This window comes from Mirounga leonina, unplaced genomic scaffold (genome assembly GCF_011800145.1).
Source record: "Mirounga leonina isolate KUSES-001 unplaced genomic scaffold, KU_Mleo_1.0 Mir_488, whole genome shotgun sequence".
Classification (NCBI taxonomy): domain Eukaryota; kingdom Metazoa; phylum Chordata; class Mammalia; order Carnivora; family Phocidae; genus Mirounga; species Mirounga leonina.
The window spans coordinates 3327431-3335865 of NW_023270777.1; the positions used below are offsets into that span (position 1 = coordinate 3327431).

The window sequence follows — 8435 nt, forward strand, 5'->3', positions numbered from 1 at the left end:
ACGCGCACATGATATCACTTACCCATAGACACTGGGATCACAGGTAATTTTCATTGTAATGCTTTTCTACATCTTCCGATTTCCTAATACGATGTCTGGCTTTATTTTTATTATGGAACAGATGGTGCCCAAGAGGCGAGCTAACATATATGTACGTTGTGAAACCTAACAATAAAATGGACACCTGTGAGCCCACCACCCGACTTAGGAAGACTGCCATCACGTTGCCCTGTGGTGTTAACTTAAAAGCAGGGTAACTTAGGGGCGCCTGGGTGGCTCAATTGGTTAAGCGACTGCCTTCGGCTCAGGTCATGATCCTGGAGTCCCGGGATCGATTCCCGCATCGGGCTCCCTGCTCGGCAGGGAGTCTGCTTCTCCCTCTGACCCTCCTCCCTCTCGTGCTCTCTGTCTCTCATTCTCTCTGTCTCAAATAAATAAATAAAATCTTTAAAAAAAAAAATGCAACATAGAAAATACCCATGCTATCTAAAACTAACAGCCAGGGGCGCCTGGGTGGCTCAGTTGGTTAAGCGACTGTCTTCGGCTCAGGTCACGATCCTGGAGTCCCGGGATCGAGTCCCGCATGGGGCTCCCTGCTCGGCAGGGAGTCTGCTTCTCCCTCTCCCGCTCCCCCCTCTTGTGCTCTTTCTCTCTCTCAAATAAATAAATAAAATCTTAAAAAAAAAAAAAAAAAGCAGGGTAACTTAAAAAAGAAAAAACCACAATAGAACTGTTAAAATAATTTCCCTTCTCTCCCTTCCTGGGCACTGGTGGGGCTCGTCACTGGCCTCTCAGAGCTATAGCTTCCCTCTTGGTGAAATGGGTGCTCCGAAGTGCCAGGCAGAATGTCAAACTGCTTCGTGACAAAATTTTGAAAAAGGGCTGGGTGTAGAGATGAAGGACCCAAAACTCCGCCAAAGAGAGGAATGCGTTGGGCATTCATGCCACTCATTCTTTCCGAAAAGGCTCCGTGGTGTGTTTTTGTGGGTGAGAATAGACATCGAAATCTGCAGGAATTGTGAAAACACAAACCTGAAGATCCAACCACGGATGAGAGCATGTGGCTGACCCTGCGATGTCCCCAGTCTGGCGGGAGGGCCTGGAAATGGCAACGTGGGGTGGTCTGAGCCACTGCACAGTGGGGCCAGGACAGACCCTGACTCCAGACCCAGTGATGCGGGGAGGCCAAGAGAAACTTCCCAAGTGGGACCCAAGACGCTGGATTCCCAGGTCCCCCTCTATTAGCTGTGGTTAAGGAATGATCATGATAGAGGCGCTTGGGTGGCTCAGTCGTTAAGCGTCTGCCTTTAGCTCAGGTCATGATCCCGGGGTCCTGGGATCGAGCCCCACATCGGGCTCCCTGCTCAGCGGGAAGCCTGCTTCTCCCTCTCTCACTCCCCCTGCTTGTATTCCCTCTCTCACTATCTCTCTGTCAAATAAATAAATAAAATCTAAAAAAAAAAAAAAAGAATCATCATGATAATCTCTGCCCAGTGCATGGGGACCAAGCTACCATCGTCACCTCTTGCTCAGATCATGGCCGTTCCCTCAATAAGTCCCCCTGTATCCACTCTTTCCCTATAACCCAGTCCTTGATTAAAGCCCACCAATGGCTTCTCTTAGATCTTAGAATAACTCCCCACTCCTCACCCTGCCTAAATCTTGCCACATCTCGCTCCAGTGCAGCTCTCCAGCTTCAGGTCCTCCCCCTCTCCCTCTGGCTCACCAGGCTCTCACCTCATGGCTCGTTGTGCTACTCACACTTCCCAGACCTGCCTCAGGACCTTTGCACGCCTCTGCCTGGAACACCTTTCTGCACAGCGACACTCCTTCTCAATATTCAGGTCTCATTTTAAATGTCACCTCCTCAGAGAGGCCTTTCCTGGTCAATCTATCTAAAATAACCACCCCCACACCCACCCCAGGTGATACTCTAGCATACTCTTTTTTTTTATTCATAGCATTTATCAGTATCAAAGTTTTCCTGTCTCATGATTAATTTTCTCAGCTACTCATTAGAGCGTGAGCTCCACAAACACTGGGCTCTCCTGTGTCTATTCACCACAGCATGTCTAGCACCCCGGGCAGTGCTGGTACCCAGTAGATGATGAATAAACATCCTGCGGAACAGAGGTGAGGTATTTTGCCAAAAATCACATGGCTAATGAACGATGAAACCAGGGCTAGAGCTCGATCTCAACTGAGGGTATGAAGTCACGGCCACCTCCCTTGCCCTCTGCACCCCTTCTTCCCCCACCTCCAAACCTCGCAGGGCACCCTCTGCCCTAGTAAAAATGAAATGAACACACAGGTAAGCGTCTGTCCAGGTGGAATCAGCAGATATGGAATACTGAGCATGCTCGAAGGAAAAGAAATCACAAAGAGATAGATTAAAAGAGGTGCTTGTCTCAGGACTCGCGGTGCAAAACTGGGGCTATTCTGGGCTGATCTTTAACTGAAAATAAAAATTGTAAGAAGCGTAAACAACCAAGGTCGGAAAGCCTCCTTATCCATTTTTCTCTTCATTCATTTGCTCGCTCATTCATTCACCAAACATTTCTTCAGTACTTACATATACTTGCACAAGTGCTGGAGATGCTCTGTGCTCACCCCCCTTTACTCCTCTGCAGGGGACCTCTGTACTCTATTTCCTGTCCTTTGGGGCTGTTGACCATAAGGCGGTGGGGGAGCCCTCAGGGGACAAGCTTGCACCCAGACAGGAAATGGCAGTGAGCAGCACCCAGGTCATACTCAAAATGCAGCATCACCTCTGTCTTCACTTCATGGTGACACGCATTTCTTAGGAAATGAAGCTTGCCCGTTTTAGCATCGAAACAGGTCTCTGAAGGTTTTCTCGATGAATCTCAGGGGGGCTCGTTGCATGTTGTTGCACGCCGAAGATTTCAGGGGCTGTCTGCAGAGGACGGCAGCCTCCACCCTACCCTGAATGTCTGCTCAGAGGGGGTGCTTCTTTCTAATTCCAACAAAGGCTCCCCTGTGTTGGCAGCAACCATGTCTTGGCCATCTCTGCTCTTCCAGAAGGCTGGGAAGCCAGATAAGCACATGGGATTGTCTTGTAGGTAAAATACAAAAACAAAGCCTGAGGAAAACAGATCCAGGAAAAGAGCGGGAAGCTTCCATCCACAGACGTGGAACCTCTAGTTGGGCAGCTCAGAGGCCCCGCGGCTCTCTTCTTAGTTCCTGGCAGTGTTCGGAGTGACTGACATTGCTGAGCAATCAAAGAGCATCTATGGAACACGGGCCAATCCAGGCGGCCAAAATTGGGCAAGGCCGTGGGGGTTCAGACATGAATGAGGGAGACGCGGTCCTTGTCCTTCGAACTGGGGGCCCTGACTTTTTAAGGACTTCTTAAGGATGGCAGTGCGGCCCCAGCTGCCTCGCTCTGGCCCGGGATCAGCACACTGACACTCTCACGGACCCATGTGCACAACATGCCTGACAAAGAACCCATTTCAGATTCACACCGGGGCCCCAGCGACACACTCTGCCTAGTAGATTGATAAAACTCACCTTGGGAAGAACAACCACACCAATGGTAAATCGAAAAGGTTCAAACTGCTCTACAGTGAAAAGCCAGCATCCTCACCCCTCGTCTGGGCCATCGCCCCCCAGCCCCATCCCAGAAGAAGCGAGAGCTTCAGAAGATCTGAATCTGCAGCCAACTCTTAAAAAGTCGTATTTCACATAAAAATCCAGATGCCCAGCTTTTACATGAAAGGAATAACTGGGAGATCTGGCAAGACAGGGCCCACCGTTCTGCATGGCAACAGCCTGCAGGCATGCCCAGCCCGTGGGGAGGGCCAGAGGCGCAGCTGTTCCCTGGTGCCCGGGAGCTTGTCCGGGGCATCATTCATGCCCCGGCAGGACCCCTGGAGGCAGACATGAGCTATGCTGTGTCTCTAGTCCTGATGCTCTAAGAGCAGCCAATAAAGAATGGCTTTTGTGGGGGCACCTGGGTGGCTCAACTGGTTAAGCATCTGACTCTTGGTTTCAGCGCAGGTCATAATCTCATGGGTTGTGGGATCGAGCCCCACGTTGGGCTCCACATTCAGCAGGGAGTCTGCTTGGGATTCTCTCTCCTCTCCCTCTGCCCTTCTCCCTGCTCTCGTTCTCTCTCTCAAGTAAATAAATAAATCTTAAAAAAAAAGAGAGGGCGCCTGGGTGGCTCAGTTGGTTAAACAACTGCTTTTGGCTCAAGTCATGATCCCCGGGTCCTGGGATCGAGTCCCACATCGGTGCCCATGCGAGTCAGTCAACAAACACCCACGGGGTGCCTCTCCACTTCTCTAGGCACCGTGTATGGAGTCCCATTTGTGGATGGACTGGTTGTCTCTGCTAGAATGTTCCATGAGGGCGGGACTCTGTTTATTCACTGCTGGCTCCCCATTACCTGACGCTGCTTATACCAATAGAAGGACCCCGATAAATACCATTGAATGAACGACCACCAGGCACTCATAGGAAGACAGAACAGGGTCACTGTTCCCAACCGCTCTCAGGCTAGGGAGCAGAAACAAGACTGTGGGGCGTGGCTGGTTGGACAAATGGCACATGACATGAAGATTGTGTTGATGCTCAGAATGCTGGCGAAGGAGACGACCATCCCATGGGAAGGAGACCCAGGCACAACGGTGAGACGGACATCGTGCTCTGCCACCTGGGGATGGGGGTCCGGGTCAGACCGCACCTGGGACAAGCCAGGCTGCAATGTCCTGGTGTGGCTTTTGTGCCACTGCCCAAGGAAAGGGCACCGCAGGGCTCTGCAGGGCTCCACTCACGTGCTCCCGCCCTCTCCCAGCTCCCCCAGTCACCGCAAGAACGAGACAGCACAGGAAAGGAACACACCAGCCTCTGCCACCAGTCAGGAAGATTCTCAGCAGCTGGTGTCGGCAGCAGGGAAAGCAGCCCGGGGTGAACCCCCACCACCAGGGAGAAGCCCCCCAGTCCCCGTGGGCCGCCTCTCACCCTGCCCTGCCCCCCCACCCAGTGTTCATTCAGTGTCTCCTTTACTGAGCCCTGCTGTGTGCCAGACGCCGTCCTACAGACGCAGGTAGGAAAACCAGGCCTTCAGTGGGGGACCCAAGAAATGGATGGATTCACTCACTCATTCCTTCATTCAGCCCCTTCTAGATGTGAGACACCATTCCAGGTCCTGGGGAAATGGCATAATTTAAAACAGACAAAAACACCTGCTCTCATAAAGGCTTTGCTCTACAGGGTGTTTAGTGAGCACGCAGGGGATGGACAATAGACTCAGGAATTAAGTCGTATTATTAGCTGATGGTCAGCGCTGCAAGGACGAGGCCGGGCAGGGGAATGTGAGGCTCCAGAGCTGGGGGTGAGGTTTCTAAGAGGTTGCTCAGGGAGGTCTCACTGAGGAGGTGAGCTCTGGGTGGAAACCTGCAAAGGCACGGGAATGAGTGGGGCCAGATCTGCCCGAGACACTCCAGCCTGATGCTCACATGCTTGTCACGCCCTGAGTCATCAAGTCCTTCGTCTTGGACTCTAGACTCTTAGGTTTTCTGCCGGCGAAACTGTGGCGGGCTAATCGAATAGTTACAAGGAGGGGAAGATCTTAGGCGCTTCACAATTCTTTTTTTTTTTTTTTTAAAGATTTTATTTATTTATTTGAGAGAGAGAATGAGATAGAGAGAGCATGAGAGGGGGGAGGGTCAGAGGGAGAAGCAGACTCCCTGCCGAGCAGGGAGCCCGATGCGGGACTCGATCCCGGGACTCCAGGATCATGACCTGAGCCGAAGGCAGTCGCTTAACCAACTGAGCCACCCAGGCGCCCATGAGCCACCCAGGCGCCCAGGCGCTTCACAATTCTTGACGTAGGGACAAGATCAGAGACAAAGGATGAATGAGTGACTTGGGATTCGGAGGGTATTATTCCTTAAATATAGAACATTCACAATAAACGGTCCTCAGAGCAGGTGCAAACACCAGCTGGTCACTGCCTTGGGGTGAAACACGGCCCGGGACCCCCACAGAACCACAGTGGTGGCTGTAGGGGACGCAGCAGGAAGAAGCCAATGGGAGCCCGTTCCCTACTGCTGTTCCCAGCCCACGGCTGGTGCAAGACGAGGTGGGGGAAGACTTCTAGCTACAGGAAGGACTCAAGGAAGCAGGGTCCAGAGGGGGATCTGGGGAGGCCTGGCTCGGGGCCAGTGTTCCAGCAATGAAGACCCTGGCTTCTGAAGATCCCTTGCCCACCCTGGCACCCCAACCCCCCCCCCCATTGCTGGCTTCTAGGCCAGGCTCTTTACACAGAACCCACCACGCACCCTCCCTGCGGCCAGCCCTCCAGGCCTACAATCCGGGAACGAAGACACAGAGTTTCCCAAGATGGTAGCTCTACGGCCCACCTGTCGTCCGCCCCCGACTCTGGCACAGGGAAAAGGGAATTCCCTGCCACCAAACCCACTTCCTCCTCCTCCCACCACTGCTGCCTCAGAACCCCCTGAGTTTTGGGGACAGATGCTATTTCCAGTACTCTGAACTTTGCCTCCGTGGAGAAAGTCATACTTGCCAGAGTATGTGAGTATTGGACTCACAGTAGAAATGCAGAGCTTGGAGTCCTCAACCCTCAACCCTCATCCCATGAGGCCCACTTGGGCTTTCTAGATTCCCGAGGCACCGGGGACGCGGGGGCCCTGCTCCCAGCTGTCCCCTGGGGATGGGGCAGGCCTGTTTCCCCTGCTGTGTCTGCCCCTGGCCGGGGAGGAAACACCTGGATGTGAGGGAGGCCAGTCTGGGCGGTGAGGGGTGGGGGAAGGAGAGCATTGTTCTGCGGGGGCTGGGGGGTGGGGGGCAGGGGTGCGCAGGGAGGAATCTCACGGGGGACCAGATTCACAGCCACCACGTCAGCCAAGGAGTGGGCCGTGGGGCGGGGCTGTGTGGCAAAGTGGCTGGGCTGATGGAATTTGGTGCTGGATTGCCTGGGTTCTAATCTTCTCTGTTGCTGCGACATCTTGGGCTAGTTGCTTAGAACCTTTGTGCCTCAGCTTCCTGATCTTTAAAGGAGGGCTAATAATAGCACCTACCTCGTAGGATTACTGCCAGGACTAAACAGGAGGATGCTCACGAACCTCTTAGAGGAAGGGAAGGCGCAGAGCGGGCTCACGCCTGCAAGCCCTCTACGGGCTCCAGCTTCAGCAGCCAAACGGAGTCAAGAGCTGTGCTTTCCCATAATCTCCTCCTCCGCACCCACTCTCCTGCTCTGGGGGTTTGCACACCTTGCTCCCCACTGGGACGCTTGCTGTCTCTGCACACAGACCCTCCCTGCCCCTCAAGGCTCACGTGCTGCCTCCTGCAGAGACGCCCCCGCCAGATCCCACACCCCAAGGTCACCTGCGTACCTGCCTGCCCTCACCGAGGACCCTCATGCCCTTTACTTTCTGTCGGTCACTCACACCGCATCTCAACGCCACACCAGCTCGAGCACGGAGACCTGGCCTTGCGTGGCCTCGGGCTCCTGCTTGATTGTGCATGTGGAGAGAAGCGGCCAGCCCAGCATGATGGTCACCTGCCACCCCGGGAAGAGGGATGGACAGAGGATGTCCCAGAAGGGGTGCGGGCAGGACCAGAAGACTGATCTGAGTCCGGCGCCTTGCTTACCTGCCCTGCAATCCTTGGCAGCTTGCCTCATCTCTCTGAGCTATAAAACGGGCACGAAAACACGCATCCAGCCCACCTCCGATTGCTCGGGAGAGCCCGCGGGACGGAGAGTATACTCTGCCGCGCCGGGCGTGTGTAATCGGTTATATTATTATTGGCACTTACAGGATTCGGGGAAGAAAGGAGAGGTCCTCTCATGGATCCTGTGTCCCTAGTTCTTGTGAAAATGAGTTAAATGATCTTAACTTGGCACAGTGCTCCTAGCGGCCACATATCTCGGTAACCCTTCTCCGAAAGGCTTTTGTACATAAGTGCCGGGGGCATCTCAGCCCCTCGAGGGCTCCCTGCCAGAATCCCTCCTCCAGGCCCCTCCATCTGCTCTGCTTGGATCTGCCTCCCCGGCTTCCTCCCTGGACACCTTACCCCAGCCAGCACCTACCGTGGTTCAGGAGGAACTCGGTTCCCCTAAGTCTTTCTGCTGACTGGCTCCCCACAGTCCTGCCCAGGGATGCTGCCCACACCAGAGACCCCGATGTTTTTAGTCTCCACGACAGCCTCCAGATCTGCAGAGAAAGGCCCTGTGTCGCCCAGGCCCGGCTCTGTCCCCTCCTCTTCCTTCCCCTTCCCCTTCCCCGTGGCCTTGAAAGCTCCTCCCAGAATACATCCTGCAGTGAGGCTGCTTTCTACAGAAGCTCTGCGGTCACTCATGGGCACTGGAGGTTCTTTCTTTGGAGGGGGCACCTCCATAGAGTCCCCCCCTGGTGCTGACTGGGCTGTGATGCCCAGAGCCCAGA

General features: G+C 54.1%; 1 protein-coding gene across 2 annotated transcripts in view; it reads right to left on the reverse strand.

The window, feature by feature from the left end:
- PIK3R6 (phosphoinositide-3-kinase regulatory subunit 6) overlaps nucleotides 1–8224 on the reverse strand; it is a 52652-nt gene extending 44428 nt beyond the window's left edge. For both annotated transcript variants that reach the window (XM_034989586.1, XM_034989585.1), the window contains exon 1: nucleotides 8081–8224. The gene's annotated coding sequence lies outside the window, so the exon portion shown is untranslated. The remainder of the gene's footprint in view (nucleotides 1–8080) is intronic.
- Between the last annotated feature and the right edge of the window lie 211 nt (nucleotides 8225–8435).